The 17,470-nt window shown below is 39.3% G+C and overlaps 1 protein-coding gene and 1 long non-coding RNA gene across 7 annotated transcripts in view; one reads left to right on the forward strand and one right to left on the reverse strand.

Annotated features, from left to right (window-relative positions):
* The window catches only part of LOC118267843 (otoferlin), a 64,853-nt gene that overhangs the window by 23,127 nt on the left and 24,256 nt on the right, over nucleotides 1–17,470 (forward strand). Inside the window, exon 1 of one of the 6 annotated variants that reach the window (XM_035582138.2) lies at nucleotides 11,781–11,971. The exons of 4 other annotated variants lie outside the window; for them this stretch is intronic. The gene's annotated coding sequence lies outside the window, so the exon portion shown is untranslated. Of the gene's footprint in view, nucleotides 1–11,780; nucleotides 11,972–17,470 lie in introns of those variants that run through there. One more of the 6 variants, XM_035582118.2, reaches the window with a different exon arrangement.
* Nucleotides 42–17,465, reverse strand: LOC118267976 (uncharacterized). The gene is made up of 4 exons (XR_007706975.1): nucleotides 16,879–17,465; nucleotides 6,417–6,578; nucleotides 5,765–5,875; nucleotides 42–4,093 (listed from the first exon to the last, which is right to left on the reverse strand). It is a non-coding gene; the product is annotated as an uncharacterized LOC118267976 (long non-coding RNA).

The raw sequence follows: 17,470 nt of genomic DNA on the forward strand, positions 1-17,470 counted from the left end.
GTTTTGGCTTTTTAGGAACCTCCGTATACTAGCATTGGCATTTTGCCAAGGGTACCTAAAACTAAGCTCTGGGTTCAGAACAGCTGGAAACCACCTTAGCACAACACGGATAATATAATCGGAAATACAATCGCTTACAAACAGTTTGTATAAGCACTTATTCTAATAATTATAAAATTTTACCATAATATCATGATTACCTCACTAAAGTATAACCCACAAAGTAAAATTGACCTTAGCTCACCACCACTGCCACAACTCACAAGGTCAATGATATGTGCTTTCACCTGGAGCCAACTGTGAGATTTAAACAGATTCGCTTAGTTTCACATGAAGAAAGAAGATTTTTATGTGAAGGGACTCGTAGTGTGTAAGATATGTACATCGGATGCAGATGCAGCAACATTCGAACTTATAACGCGCCGCGCCGACGTGAAATGATCTATAGACTTTCAGTGGCATACGGTGAATTTCTGTCAAAAACAAATCATCCTTCGATTACTTTTCCAATCCCTGATAACAGACCGGTGAGCTATTCTCCAGATATTTTTATTGATTAATTAAATATTAATTACACATTTGTTTTTTAATCAAAATTGTAACGTGAGGAATAATAACACACGAATATAAATAATACGATATCTGATATCTATATCCATATAACTTAGAATAACTCGAAAGAACAATGCTCAAAACTCTCGTAGGGCTTTAAGAAATCAGAATTAAAACATCATTTAATTCTTACCTTCGTCGCATAGCAGGAGCCTACCTGAATAGTGTCCACATTTGGAGGACATAATGCCGTACGTCGGCGCACCATGTACTGTGGTGTTCCCCAGGGTTCGGTATTAGGACCTTTCATGTGGGATATAGAGTATGACTGGAAGTCCACCTGGGCATGTGAGTAGCCTTTAATGACTAGAAGAGTAGCGGATTTACGGTCCCCGACATATGCCGCCTCTGGGATCAATCACGTAATATGCTCGTCGTTGTCTAAAGCTCTGCTATAAGGATGGGGACAGAATCCACACAATTTTAAGCATTGTCCTTACAAAATAAGCCATTGCATCAACTTTTTGTGTCAATGATGACGATCAAAGTTTGACAAGTAAGGGTTGTGAGTAATTTTATCGTTTGTCCACCACTGCCATCACTGTTACGCCACCGAAAATGAGATGGACGTACCGTGGCAGTATACAAGGTGTAAGGCAAAACCTGAAAATAGTTTGATCAGAATACCTAATAGAATCAATTGTGTATACTGTGATGTACCGTTCACGTATTAGTAGTTAAAACGACTCTTTATATACATGAAAATTGTAGCCAAATAAGCTCAGCCATCACTTAATTTCTTCGAAAATGTGACTGCCACGTGTGACAGCTGCAATAGAATAAAACAGCGTGATCAGTCGAGGCGAAAAACGATTGCCGTCACATCATCCTAAAATTAAATCAAAAGTACGTCGTCCTCGGAGTTACGTTGTCGAAGTTTGACGTTCTCCTGGTGACAACAGTGGTGGACAAGCTCTTTTTGAATTACCATTAAAAATTAATAAATGAAAAATTACACATCGAAAAATTATAATTACAGATCTTCTAGAATTGTATTACATTATCTTATTTTCTTTTTTAAAGAATGTATAAATATTGTTACACAAAATGTACCTACTCTCAATGAAATATCAATACAAGAAATTATTATATATAGATTTCATCCATTTAAAACATAAGTAATAATAATGAGGTACGTCTTTTTTTACGTGACAATAAAAATAATTAAATTATTAGTCAGCTGAATTTTATTCTTTATAAACACATCTTTAGGACGAGACAAGGGCCTAGTAATATGCTCCTAATACTTTTAAAGTATAAAAATAATAATAGGACGAGATTTTCGACATTACATATCAGATACCTACACTTACATTAAAAATACTATTCAGTATCGCTCCACAAATAAAAGAGTACAATGTCTGTTTGTCGAGGTTTCTCGACTAATTTCAAGCCACAAGGGAAGATCCATAATCATGAGCAGTGTAGGTACTTAGTACGAGTTATATTAGCCGAGAATCCTCCACTTCCAGTTACGTAACTACACTTAAGTTATAAGTACTAATAATTCACGATAGATAAATATACCATATGAATAAAAGTTAGAAAAATGCATAAAAACACATCGTTGTTATATCATCGATAAAAGCAGACTAGAACACACTTATTTAGTGAACATCAACTTACTTTCTATTTATCTTAACCGACTAATATTCTAAGATGTCGTAGATACCAGTCAATAGTGGGTACAAAAGTTGTGTACAATAGTACAATTTGAATTAAATGATAATCATTACTTCAGTCCCATTAATTGACAGTTACGTCTGAACTGATTGTACCCCGCTCATATTTTGTTCTTTTTTCAGCGTGTCGGTATTCATAGGTTAGGTTGTTTCAGGTAGAAGCCCCGAATTTACACAAAGGTTAAGGCTGGTTTTAGTCTCACGCTCACGGTCAGCGCTCATAGCTCAGCGCGTAACTTGACAGACGACGAGCATAATGTTAGTAGAGGATACGATCTAACATCGACCGTCACCGACCTGTTTAATGGATAAAAAATAATTGATATGTAATTTAGTTTATTAAGGACCGATTTCTCAATCAACAGATTACCTTTATCTGTAGAATATAAAATTGATATTTGAAAGTTCTTAGTATAGTATAGTATAACATTTATCTGGTATTGGAAAAATTGACCCTAATAATGATACAAAGCATGGGTTACCTGATAAAATATTAGCTAGGCTGTCTTTATAAGATTAAAAATTTGTTTATTTTTTATGTTCACCAATTTGTTTATCCTATTAAAAATATACTAGTTTTCAAGTAAAAATAAGCGCTGTTTTATTGTGAATATAATAAAATAGAGTTGCCCGTAAAAGCCTGCCTTAAATGAGATCGGCTGCCAAATTTTGAAAAGTTGTATTGTAATGCCACTTTGGACATACAACAAAGAGGTCCGAGGCTATTAAAAACTCAACATTTATTTGATTATAGTGTGGCCAAGATTTTATCAGGTAACCCGTGCTTTTTATCTAGTAACTTTAATCCATGTAAAGAGAACGGTGAAAATCGATGCCTACCAAAAACAAAGTATGAAGATAATCTTGTTATACATTTAGGGAGCAGTGAGTAAAGTTCCCTAAGAAAAGAAGGATTGAGATTGCGATATGATTGTGTCTGGCAGGCTTTTTGCTCAACAGTTGTTCGTTGGGATTTTTTCAGCCATTTTTGTTCGCATATAAACTTCACATGTGCGAAGTGCGATGTAAGATTTATGACATCATTCGTCGATTTGTTTGTCGATCGACTATGTGCGTTTTTCTGTCATCTGTCATGTATTTCATGTGTAAAAATTATTTATTCTATGTTTCAAAAGACTGATATCCGCCACCAGTGTTCGTCGGTGGTGCGACGTCTGTCTGCGTGAGACAAAAATCAACCTAAAATTTTGCCGTTATCGTATCAAAATATTGTCAATGTAGAGGACTACGCACATTTATTCAGCTCAGTACAGCTTTAGCTTAATACAGCAGAAAACAACGATTCTCAAAGACGCGTACGGTACTGTTCAACTCTGCGTCTAGCAAAACGCGGAAGGAGCTGAAATAATGTGCGTACTCCTTAATGTTTCTTACTCGTAAGAAGCGTTCATTATAATATGCAAATGTCGAAATCGTCAAAGCGGTCATTAGTAATAGCTTTTATTAATTAACGTACCCGTCTGATCCAGGCATATCTTGGTCCTGTTAATACTCGTTATATATGTACGGAAATTTTGTACACTTGTTGCAATTATAGGTAATATCTCGGTAAGCCTCGGTAATACAAGCCCTTTAAACTCGTCGTTGAGGTCTATGAACGTGTGCCGCAGGTAAATAATGCGGGTAAGGATATCGATATTGTGGGAATGGTACTCCCACCACTCGATACGGATAGTGTTGGAAAGAACGTTCAGGTAAGCTGGCTCTGTAATGGCCAATAGGATAGTGTGATGGTGCAAATGGTACACCGGTGTTCTTTACATACGTTTCTGGGACCTCTGAAACAAATGAAAAGCAATTCCATTGACTTTTATTTGTCGAGACATGTATTTGCCGATGTAATTAAGTTACTCACTTTAAAACATAAAAATGTTTATCAACAACGAAAAGAGTGTCTGGTATTAATTGCCTATATTTATTCAAAAAGTGTATGACTTTCCTTTTAACCGTCGATATCTGATTTTACTATTGGATATACTACTCGTATTGGAACCTTGCCGATGATTTGGTACCATTTGGACGTCGACGAAAACAACAAGTGTCTATGCAACAATAAAAAGTGGGTGCACTACGTTATTTCTATTAGTTTTGGTTTTAAAAACATGCACGTAATGCGTATCTTTTATGTTAAACGGTTTCAATGAGCTCTATTCTGGCCTTTACGTTTGATACGGTAATCAACGCTAAGAGTGTGTTTCAAATATCTGATGTTATCAGGTAGTGGGTAAAATGCCAAACACTGAATGACCATGGAAATTGGACGTTCAAGCAACAGAAATGAAATATAATTTATTGATAAGTACCTATTCGATGTCTAGATCACGTGAATATACATTTTTTTTCATAAAGTAGTGAGTTTAAGAATATCACACTTTAAAAGTTTCTAATTACGTTTTTTTGTTTTAAAATTCAAAATTTCGTTTTCTTTTTCCTTTGAAAAACAAGTGCACTCATTCTCTAATAATGAATATTATTATAATACATGATTAAATATAATTAAACGTAACATAACTCCATTTATTCGATTTTATTCCGAAGGTACCCCTTCGGAATAAAATCCTACATAGAAATTTATATCTATACTAATATTATAAAGCTGAAGAGTTTGTTTGTTTGATTGTTTGTTTGTTTGAACGCGCTAATCTCCGGAACTACTGGTCCGAATTGAATAATTCTTTTTGTGTTGGATAGTGCATTTATCGAGGAAGGCTATAGGCTATAAAACATCACGCTATGACCAGTAGGAGCCGAGCAGAGCGGGTGAAACCGCGCGGAAGTAGCTAGTCTTAAATATAAGAAACACTAATATTTTGTTCAGTTATGTTACTATTTGCTTAAAATAACGACTAATATATTAACCAAATACCGTGTTTTTTCTCATAATCTCAAAAAAATCTTTTTAATACCTAGCCCGACCGAAAAAAACAGAAAAGCTCAAAACGGCCAGAATTCACAATTCTTAGTAAAATCCTGAAATTGGCATGATTTCATTTCCACCCTAATGACGTAGTTGTAAATCTCAGTGCAGAATCAGTCCCGTTTATAGTCATAGACTCATTCCTATTATACGGGACACAATATAGGTAACTAACGAAAAAGACTATTCAATCGTTTGGGATTTAAGAGGCGTGATGTTATTTTATGTTATAGAGGATTTGCTCTCATTCTTATGAAGTTTTGGTCCTAACTGTTACTTATTCAAAAGTTTTAACTCTACATATCCATTCACTTCGGTAATCGTAAGATTTTTTACATGTTTATGGGCTTTTATCTCCGTTTTCCGGCAAACTAGCTACAAGTTACTAAACTACGAAATAAAGGATAGAGCAATCTCTTTTAAATGACGTACGTATCAACACTGTTGGTTCAACGTCCAATACGTAACCGTTAACCGTTAAAACAAAACCGTTTAAAGTGGGATGGGAATAATCATCAATTATCTTGCTTACCTTTCAGAGGCTCCAATTTGACAACATTTGATCTTCGGAATGGGAGGTTCCGGAGATATTCCATCACCGGGCCACATTCATAAACACACTCTATATCGACTGCACCAGAAACTAAAATACATATAAAAAATTACCTATAATAATTTTTTTATGCTCACTAGAAGAAAAGTTTAGGTACCTGTAATAAATATTTCTCACCGTAACTTTGATGAATAAAAAAGGCCAGTTTCAATAAAATAGGCCGATGCAGATAATATTTGGAAAAATATTAAATACTTAATATTTGAATTAAACCCATAGCATTAAGAAAGAGAATGTGCCCAGAAATATAGAAAAATAAAGCAATTTTAGTTCGGGAAAAAGTTGGGTGGCACTTTGAAGGAAAATAATGGTTAATCGGGTTTGCCTTCAATCAGTAGATCAACTATAACTAACTAGATACACAATCAGCTACAAAAAACAAAATAAAGGATTTAAAATTACCATAAAAAATAAATATTTTTTAAATATATATATTTTTTTTTATTTTTCCGCACCCACCCAAAAATATTACGGTTTAAAAAATACAAATTATACAACACGTTTCTTAATCTGTACGGACTTTTAGTCGATCAACTTTGTGTTCCGAAACGATCACACTGAGTTGTTGTACCTGAGTCGTTGAACGACGGTTTGTCTGGAGGTTGTTTCGGTTCGAAGACGTCGTAGACGATGCGCTCGTGGGGCTGCAGTTCTCGCTCAATATCTTGCAAATCCTTTAATTCATTAACAGTTTGTTTGTTGTTCGATGACATTTTTGCTGGTTTTATTATCTCTGAAACAAAAGAAGATATTTAGTATTTTTTTTCTTTTAAATTGATACGTATTATAAATCTGTAGGGGGTGATTAGTGATAGATACTAATGCCAAAAATGCATTTTTTGTCTGGCTGTCACTCTGTCTGTATGTTCTTTATAGAAACAAAAACTTCTTGACGGATTTTAACCAAACTTTGTACAATTATGATTCATACTCCTATAGTATACTTTTAATCAGGCTACGATCAATAGGAGCAAAGCAGTGAAGGGAAATGTTGGGAAAACGCCATTTTTTCAGGTTACATCGCGTGTGCAGCCTTATTGGTTAAAGCTACACAGAAATCACGTACGACGAAAATGTTCTCCTTAAATTATATCCTCCATAAAAATATTCCAGCATAGCATATATTATCTATACCTATTTTATGGTTGCCTCACAATAACACGTGTTACTCCCGATAGCTTAGCAGTTCAGAGCTTTCTGATTATATTTGTCTACTCTAACGTTTTCAACATTGAGAGACACCCATCTCTAATAAATAAACGTAACATTATTACCTATTAAAAAATTATCTTCTAAATCGGTATAGAAACACCAAAGTTATACCTACACTCATCATCATCATCATCATCATCAGCCGAGAGACGTCCACTGCTGAACAAAGGCCTCCCCCTTGGTCCTCCACGTAGAACGACAAGCCGCCACCTGCATCCACTGGCTCCCCGCCACTCTGACGATGTCGTCGGTCCACCTAGTGGGAGGTCTGCCCACGCTGCGTCTTCCGGTCCGCGGTCGCCACTCAGTCACCTTCCTGGCCCAGCGGCCATCAGTCCTCCGAGCGACGTGGCCTGCCCATTGCCACTTCAGCCTGCATATTTTGAGAGCTATGTCTGTAACTCTTGTTCTTTGGCGAATTTCCATATTTCGGATTTTGTCGCGCAAAGATACTCCGAGCATAGCTCTCTTCATCGCGCGCTGGGCGACTCTGAGCCTTTCTAAAAGGCCAGCAGTTAGGGACCATGTCTCGGTACCGTACGTCATCACTGGCAACACACACTGGTTGTACATCCTGGTCTTCAGACACTGCGGGATTTTTGACGAGAAGACTTCATGCAACTTCCCAAATGCTGCCCATCCGAGTTGGATTCTTCGAGCGACCTCTTTCTCGAAGTTGGACCTACCTAGCTGGATGATCTGACCCAGGTATGTGTAGTGGTCTACAACTTCGAGTATATCGTTCCCAACGACAACCGGTATAGGTGCAACATGGACATTTGACATGATTTTCGTCTTGTCCATGTTCATTTTAAGGCCCACCTGTTGGGAAACGGTATTGAGGTCGCTGAGCATGGTGTTCAGCTCTTCCAGCGACTCTGCCATTACGACTATGTCATCGGCGAAACGGAGATGAGTGATGTATTCGCCATTAATGTTGATGCCGCGTCCGCTCCAGTCCAAGAGCTTAAAAACGTCCTCCAGTGCGTTCGTGAACAGTTTCGGAGATATAACGTCTCCCTGTCTCACGCCCTTCCGCAACTGGATTGGCCTCGTAGTCTCTTCCTGGAGTCGGATGCGCATGGTGGCGTTGTTATACAAACACTTCAAAACCTCGATGTATCTATAGTCGATGTGGCACCGCTGGAGAGACTGCAGCACCGCCCAGGTTTCGATTGAATCGAAGGCTTTCTCATAGTCCACAAACGCCAAGCATAGTGGCAAGTTATACTCCTCGGTCTTCTGTATAATCTGCCGCAGCGTATGAATGTGGTCTATGGTACTGAAACCTTTTCGGAATCCGGCTTGTTCGGGAGGCTGGAAGTCATCAAGCCTGCGTTCGAGACGGTTCGTGATGACCCTCGAAAACAGCTTATACACATGGCTCAGAAGTGAGATAGGTCTGTAGTTCTTTAGCAGACAGTTGTCGCCTTTTTTAAAGATCAGAACCACCACACTCCGTTGCCATGCTACCGGCGTGGTTCCCTCGAGTATGACGGAATTGAATAGCTTCTGGAGGACTAAAAGTATCGGTTTTCCACCCGCTCGCAGAAGTTCCGACGTGATTCCGTCATCGCCCGGCGCCTTGTTGTTTTTAAGCTGTTTGAGAGCCATCCTAATCTCGTACAGGCTGATGTCTGGGATATCCTCAGTGTAGTGCCGCGTCAGTTTAGCTCTTGGGTCCCGAGCTGTACCGACGATGGGTTGCCGTGTTGAGGTGTATAACTGTCCGTAAAACCTCTCGAGCTCTCCGAGGATCTCGGACTTCGACGAGATGACGCTGCCATCCTCGGTCTTCAGCCTCGTCATTTGGCTTTGCCCAACAGACGAATTCTTTGCGAAGACTTTTGAGCCCTTGTTTCGCTCAATTAAGTCTCTGACTCTTGCGGCGTTATAGGCCCGCAGGTCACGTCGCATGTATTTCGAGATTCGTCTATTGAGCTTGCCGTATTCAGACATATCGTCTGAAGACTGCAGCCTCATCTCGCTACGATCCTTAAGAAGTTTTAAGGTTCCGTCGGAGAGCTTTTGGGGCCTGTTTCGGCGGGGGTCTTGAAGAAGTCTGACCCCACTGCTCGGACAGTTTCCACCAACCCATTATTTATCTCGTCCACGTTTCCACAATCAGCTAGACACTGGAAGCGATTTTGCAGTTGGAGTTGGAACTGCTCGGGGTTTTGGATCTGGGCACGTCCAGGGCGGAGCGTGGACTTCACCAGGCGTGACCGCTCTAGTTTTACATTGATGTTCAGTGTGCCCCTGACAATACGGTGATCGCTACCGGTTTTCACCTTCGCTATCACAGAGACATCACTGAATATACGTCTTTCGGTCGCCATGATGAAGTCGATCTCATTTTTGGTAGAACCATCAGGGCTTATCCATGTCCACTTCTTGGCCGGTCGCTTCTGGAAGAAGGAGTTCATCAAATAGAGTCTCTCCCTCTCCATAAAGTCGACCAGCCGCTGGCCCCGATGGTTTCGCTGCCCATATCCAAATGGCCCTATTCTCAACTCATCGCTATTCCGTGTGCCCACCTTTGCATTGAAATCCCCCATCACAACGGTGAAGTGTGTTTCGGAGGAGTGTATGGCTTTTGAAATTTCCTCATACAGAGCCTCTACTTCGTCGTCACAATGTGTCGAGGTCGGCGCATATACCTGTATGACCTTCAGCGAATACCGGTTAGATATTCTGAGTATAAGGTACGCTACCCTGTTCGACACACTGTCGACCTCACACACGTTGTTGACGAGAGACTTGCGGACGAGAAATCCGACACCACCCTGGGATTTACGGTCTCCTTCCCGGAAGAAGAGCAAGTTGCCGGAATCTAGGATTATCGTATCCTGACCCTCTCTTCGGATTTCAGATAGTCCCAAGATGTCCCACCGCATTTTGCTCAATTCTTCCTCCAGCTCGACAATCTTCTCATCAGTCCGCAGTGTGCGGATGTTGTGCGTTGCCAGGGCCAAAGTTCGTCGGGGGTGGTAGCGCTTTCTCTGCCGGGGATTCTTAGTACCCCCTGCTCCGCCGTTACCTGATCCGCTACCTAGATCAGGAATAGCGGAGCTGCCGGGGACTGGGGGCCGTATAATTTTGTTGTCGCTCATAGTGAAAGGGGGGTTGCCATAATCCCCACGCTTGGCAGGCGGCTTGGGGATCGCAGTTAGGTCACCGATAAATTTTGAGAATGCTGCTGCCCATTCCTCGGTGGCTGGTCGCAGTTTTAGGACGTACCCGGGTCCGTATATCCGTCCGTACCTACACTAAATACGCTAATAAGAAATCACGCGTGACTTTTCTGCCCGAAAGCCACTATCCCACGCGGATGAAGTCCGCGCAAAAGCTAGTTATTAGCAATATGATTATGGATTGCAATCCCGCAGTATCCAGCAGCATCTTTAATGTTATGTTATAAAACCGAATTGATTTTTTTTTATTAAAATAGGCAAGTTTTCGTACAAAACAACAATTAAATTATAATATAATTGAGTACCTACGAGTAATTAGTAGGTACCTAATCAGTTTTACGAATCCGTTTTTGCAATGACTTCTCCCGTCTTGTGCGAGGCGAAAAGGAGTGACAGACTCTTACTGACTAAAAACCACCTCGTTCCTACTCCTGCTTTTCGAGGCGGCAGTCCGCAGCTCCGGATCAGACATTAGTCCAACTGGAATCCGTCTGAGGTGGTGGCTCTTTGAGGAGCGCGCGGAACGCGACGCGCCCTACGGACGGGTAGTTTTAATACCTACTAATCTTAGCTTTTAAATGTTTAGTTTAATTTTACCCTTACATCTAACAACAGCTTTATGATATTTTGTTATTCAGCTTTATTCATAAATCGTTTTAATCGGAAATTGGAAATAGTTTTAAAGGTGCGGGATTTAGTGGTGCGGGATCCCCCGGAAACGCTAGATCCCGTTTTGCGAGATTGCAATCCCTAATTATGATAAGTCCTGTCTAGAAGCGCTCTTTTCATTCACAGCTCTTGACAATAATTCTCTAATAGGCTACGATAACTTCTACAGAAGATGGTTTGCCAAAATCTCTACGCTTGGTGCAGGTTGGAGATATCAGTTAAAGGTTCAGGTTTATCGGACCGCGCTTTTTTCTTATTTTTGCCAGATATATACTTTTTGCCAGATAGTTACTTTATTGTCTTGGCTCTTACGCTACAATGTACCTAAAGTATTTTATTCTACCAAAGTAACTACTTGTAACAAATGTTTAAGTCTAAGAACCCTACCAGTTCGATATTGTACAGTAAATTCAAGGACACTTTAATAGGCTTTTTAACTTCACGCTAGTGTATCAAGGTAGGCAGACAATTATGGACGCCAGCTTTTGCATAATTAAGCAAGACTACCGTGGCTTTTACTGTCAGGGAATCGATCTATAGGATGTCGCCTTACAATTGTGTGCTTTTCATTGCACTGTTTTACAATGTTTTTTTATTTTATGAAATATTCCTTTTTTGAAGATCTACCCCTTTTTTAGGCCGGTTTCTAATAAATTAAAGTTCAAACCTTGAAAAGAGGTGGAATTTATTAATACCACAGTAACAATATATGATAAAGCAAATTAAAACAAATTACCTCCTGTACAAGCTAGACTTTATGAATCAATTATCTAGTCTTTAAATTCTGAAATTTTCATTTTTTTGCTGTGGCATCACTGGAGTACACAGCTGATTTATAGTTGTCCGTGTTATTGTTTATAAAAAATCTTATTTTTTTTTATTAATTAAGTATATTATTATCTAAACCTGTCTCAACACTGAGGAAATACTAAATAAATAGTGTATACTATAAAGTTTTCCCATTTTCAAAGTGTTTTGTGAAATTAGTAAAAGTTGTAAAATTTAAGGTTACCGGCGTTAAGGATTTGCTGAATTGTCATCTCGATATCAGGTAAAATATAGCATTATTTGAGCGAAATAGGCTGTTTTGCGTAATAATATTCGTGTTTGCAACGAAATTAGTGAATAAAACTCAAGTGTAAGGCCTTATAAGTTAAAAATATTAATAAACATAACCTCTGAGGTTGTTGACACAACTTTGTCTTAAACTACTTATCTTTTCTAGTAGTTTACTTCATTAAATCAGCTTCACATTTCACTATAATTTCCTTCTGAATGTCTCTTTCTCCCATTTCTAATAAGATTCTCACTCGCAAAGCGCATGCTCGCCAAGAGGAGTCAGAACTCAACCTGGCTTTGAGCGAACTGAAGGCATCAAAGGAGTTGTGTGATCAACTACTGGAGGCTTTCCTCCTAATGACAATGAGCGGGAATTCTTAGATATTTAAATAGGTAGTAATAAGAAGCTGAAATGTGAAATGGCTCAGTTACATGTTCAACACACTGAAGCCATTGAGGCCTGGGATAGGCTCCAATTTGTTGTGGATGGATTCACTCAATGTAGCAGTGAGTATGAACAAACATTACATGACAGGACTCATAGAACAATAGCTACATTAGAAAACTAGAAACGATAAACCTCAACATCACAGCCAATCTGAATAACAGTCTCTTCAGTGAGTTGGTGTCAGCCCATGCTTCTCAGTCACAACATTTATATACTTGAATACAGTGACTATAGATTTAACTTGTGCAAGTGATGACTGAAATCTCTTTGTTGTAGTAATAAAAAACTAAAGAAATATATTAAAATCAATAACTTTATAACAATAACAAAAACTAACAGATTAGCCAAAAGATAAAAGTTTAAAAAACTAAATTAAATTAAACAATGAGTGATTCCGGCTTCTAAACCAACTTAATATTTACTCTTCTAATTAAATAAAACTAATAGGAAATATGAAACTGACGGTGTGTGGAATTAGAGTGGTTTATTGTTTTAAGCATATACTCACCACCCTCTGGCCTGCATGATTGTATTGAAACAATAATAGATCAAGTACTAAATTAACTTACTAGTTCAATATTTAATTGAACTATCATCCATCGTTATGTGGTAATTTTAATGTAAATATACATATTAGAAAATTCTAATTTAAGCACAAATATTGTTAGTTTATTTTCATCTTACAAACTTAGAAACCTGTTTATGGAGCCTTTGTTGTTGAAGAATGATAAATCTAACAAGTTGTATGATATTTCTTTTATTAACTATGTACTGTTCAGAGTTTGATTCTAGATCTTCACTCCTAAAAGTATGTGTGTTAATAACTAGCAATGTCTTTCAATGGATAGGCAACTGATGGCATTTATAAAAGTAGGAAACGCCTCTGTGAACTTTACAATGAAAGGACATAATAATATATCAACACATGCTTTAATGAATATGTTACAAAGTAGTTATTCTAAATTATTTAAAAATGTTAGTTCCATTGCAAAATCAAAATACTTAAGCTCTAAAATAAAGAACAGTACCAATGTAGTTAATCAAAACCAGGCAGTTTTGATTACACAACAATAAGAGAATTCATGAACATAGACTTGTAATTGGTAGTTAATGATATTATAGTAAAATCAAATGCAGAAGTTGCAGCTGCATTTGAAAACTTCTTTTCGGACATTCCTGTGTCTAATACTAAGTCATTGAATTCATCCCCCACTAGTTATTGCAGAATCTTTACTTTAGGAAAATGTTGTAGCTTGTAATTCAGAGTTTTCTTTTAAACATGTGGATTTTCAAGACTTAGTTAGTTAAGAACTTTCATTCCTTAAATAAGAAAAAGACTGCAGATCTATGGGGTAATTCTGTACATTGTTACCTAAATATTACTAGTTCAGCGATAACTAACTATTATAACGCAAAGGCACCGGCCGACGACTATTTTAGTTTTTTTAAGCTTATTTGTCTATTTATCGCAGGAAAGTCTTGAAATACGCCTTATTCAATACATTAATTCATCATAACTACACCTTCAGTCAAAACTTGGGTTTTGAGGGGCTAACGCACATTCCGACTACCCCACAAAATCTAAAAAAGGTGCAGTTTGCGTACCTAAATTTGAATGCGAAAAAGACAAATCAGTGAAATAAATGATCTCGCTTTTGGAGATGAGCACTCGGGTAAACTAGGAATGTATTTACTTTATGTCATTTATTGGTTCATTGAGTCCTTATAATTTCAATATGCATACTGAAATTCCTATGGTTTTATAGATTTATCGATAAATTTTATTAATGTTGGACGGAATGCCGTCCAACATTAAGGCGGCGCGGTGTCGGCATCGTCTGCAGGAACGCTTATGGTGCTGCCATCATTGAAAGTTTTGATCTAATACTAATTGGATAGCTATCTGAAGAGGCTGCCGAAGCTAAAAATAAAGACTTTCGTAGGTACCGCCTCCACCCGGTTACCAGGGCGAATAGAAACGGCGAGAGATGTCGCGCGGTGTTCTACAGGGTTCGGTTTTGGGGCCGCTCCTGTGGAGCATCGGTTATGACTGGGTGCTGCGCACCAACCTCCCGAACGGCGTCAGCGTAATTTGTTACGATACGCTAGTGCTAGCGCACGGGAGGTCGCACCAGGCGGCGGCCAACTTAATGGCGAGAGCGGTTGCGACAGATGTTGAAAGGATCCGGCAATTGGGACTCGAGGTGGCGCTGCACAAGTCCAAGGCCATGTGCTTTCATGGCCGCGGAACGCGCCACCTCCGAATGGGTCCCAAATAACGGTGGGAGGTGTTTCCATCGCCGTCGAGACGACGATAAAGTATGTAGGACTCGTCCTCGACAGTCGATGGAAATTCGTGGAACACTTCCGACGTTTGGACTTAAGTTGGAACGGACGGGGCTGCGCTTAAGCGGCTCCTGCCAAACCTCGGGGGGCCAAATCCCTCCTGCCGGAGGTTGTACGCGGGGATCGTGCGGTCCATGGCTCTCTACGGCGCCCTTATGTGGGCGTCGAACCTGATGCGGCGGCCACCTCGGGCGCTGCTGACGTCTCAGAGGGTCCTGGCCATCCGGGTGGTCCGTGGATATCGCACGATCTCCGGGGAGGCGGCGAACCTCCTTGCCGGATTACCGCCGTAAGATTTGGAGGCGAAGGTGCTGGCGCGCGTCTTCAGTTGCACACCGATGCGTGTCGCCGTCAGCGACGGTGACCTCTCGCGTCCGGCATTGGTACAAGCCATGGTGCGGAGCGAGGGGACTGGGATGCTGTCTCCACCTTCTGCGAAGCAGTCATGCTAGGCGGGGCGCGTGAGAGAACAAACCTCCTCACGCCCCAGCCGTCGCGAGAGACACTCCGGGCGTCGGGGATCGCGCGACGATCTCCGGCCACCGTATGTGCGGGTCTGCGGACGGCGAGTAAGGGTAGTTCACCGCCCGAACAGAACCAGACCCGTGCGTGCGGCGCGTCGCGTTCCGCGCGCGCCTCAAAGAGCCATCAGACCACCACAGATGGGGTCCAGTAGGGCTGATGCCTGATCCGGAGCTGCGGACTACCTAGCGGGTTTACCGAGGCTCTGGTTGAAAAGAAGGAGACTCTCGCCTCGCCCAGGGCGAGAAAAGTCATTGGATGATTTGCCCCCCTCAAAAAAAAAAAAGGTGGTCAAATAATAACAGACTAATATATTTTTATCTTGGCTCTTGATTGCTTGATTTGATTGGTAGAAACCTTTATAATACTACTTTTATAATTTACCCAGCATCACAAGATTTGCTGTACAGCATTGAGGCTTGTATTGAAGAATATTTGTGCTAAGTAGACATCAACACGTATTTAATACATGGTAAGGACCGTGTCAAATACGAGAAGTCTTAAAAAATCATTTTAGAATCCTGAGTATTTTTTTTCTGTTCCTATCGAGCTCAAGATGTAGATCTCTTTTGTTTAAAATTAGAATAATTATCAATTATGTTCTTTGATAAAATCTGAATGATCCAAAGGAGAACTAAAATTAAAGACCATTGGCTCAACAAGTTGGAGAGGTAGTCATATTTGTTGCAGAACTGATATTCTAGAAAGAAGACCAAGTAAAGATTGTCAAGTAAAGAAAGAAAAAGTGTTTTAAACGTATCAGCATGTAGCTGGTAGAGATTGAATAAAATGATATGAAGCTCGAACTCAGGAAGGCCCACTAAAGATACAAAGTTGACTGTTAAAGACAGACTAAACAAAGCTGCTGGCGATCTAAGTACTGGACTTTTTTAACATTAATGCTTTCACGGAATTTTGAGATTTTTGTATTATTTTTTAACATTACTAAGATTTCTTGTATGTGGATATTGGCAACTGGCCGTCGCCGCCATATCCAGTCAATTGTCGATTCATGAAAATTAGCCGTCGGCGCGCGCGGGTCCGCGCGGATAGCGCTTCCGTAAACAAAACATCGTTTTATTCCTGTGAAGATATTTTTTACAACCAATTGGGATCTATATTTTATTTAAAATAAACATATATTATATATTTATAGTTTTTGATCATCGCTAAAATACCTCCATTTGGTTTCCTCCGTTTTTTTGTAAAAACGTATCATTTTTATCCCTTTCAAAAAACCGTAATCAGTTTTCGGATTTTAATTTGATATGAATGACTTAGAAGGAATATAATATTCTGGCAAACAAACAGGAAGACTGTAAGCCATTATATAAATTAGAATTAAATATTTTTAATTACATTTTATAAAATCAACAAAATTAGGAATTATTACGTCTAAAATATCTAAGTCTATAATAAGTTTCCCAATAAAACTTAGTACAAACAGATATTTTTTTAATTGTTAACATTTCGGAAGCAAAACCCACAAGTTTGTTTGACAACAGTAAGACAGATCCAAACTTAGTTGAAAAGTTCCGAAGAAACTTTCAAGTACCGCTGAAATAATGAAAGTAGCTACTTACCAATTGTTGTAAAAAACCCCACAAATTCTCCACGAACAAGTGTAGAAAAAAAAACTTAGATTTTTAAGAATTAAAAATGACTTTTATAATTCACTTTTAAACAACACAAATTAAGAAACACTAAGGTAAAATGACTTTAAAAATCGCGATAAACCGGCAACGTGTTCACTCAATCAAGGTGGAAACCCAACTGGAAGGCTGATGGGAGGTCTAGATGTGCAGGGGGTACTAGCTATAATACCAATACTGAACTTTAAAGCGCTGGGTTCCGTACCTACATTTATTACCACTAGCTAATACAACAAAAATAACACGTAATTCACGTCTAACTAATTGATTAAATATCGAGATTGACACTGGTGAACTTTTTTCTGACAATCACATTATGTAGACAGCGCTACAAGAGCAAATAAGAGACTGTTGGTAGTTCAGTTTTGCTAACGACAGCTTTACAGGACTGACCCCTAAAAATAAGGGTGGCGCCTATGCATCAGTGTGAGTGTTTGTATGATGCAATCGATGTAATAACCTGTGGTTGTGGTGTGAGTTCATTGCATTTGTGTGCAGGATGCAGGATGGTCTATGTGTCGTA

The sequence above is a fragment of the Spodoptera frugiperda genome, chromosome 25 (genome assembly GCF_023101765.2).
Source record: "Spodoptera frugiperda isolate SF20-4 chromosome 25, AGI-APGP_CSIRO_Sfru_2.0, whole genome shotgun sequence".
Lineage (NCBI taxonomy): Eukaryota > Metazoa > Arthropoda > Insecta > Lepidoptera > Noctuidae > Spodoptera > Spodoptera frugiperda.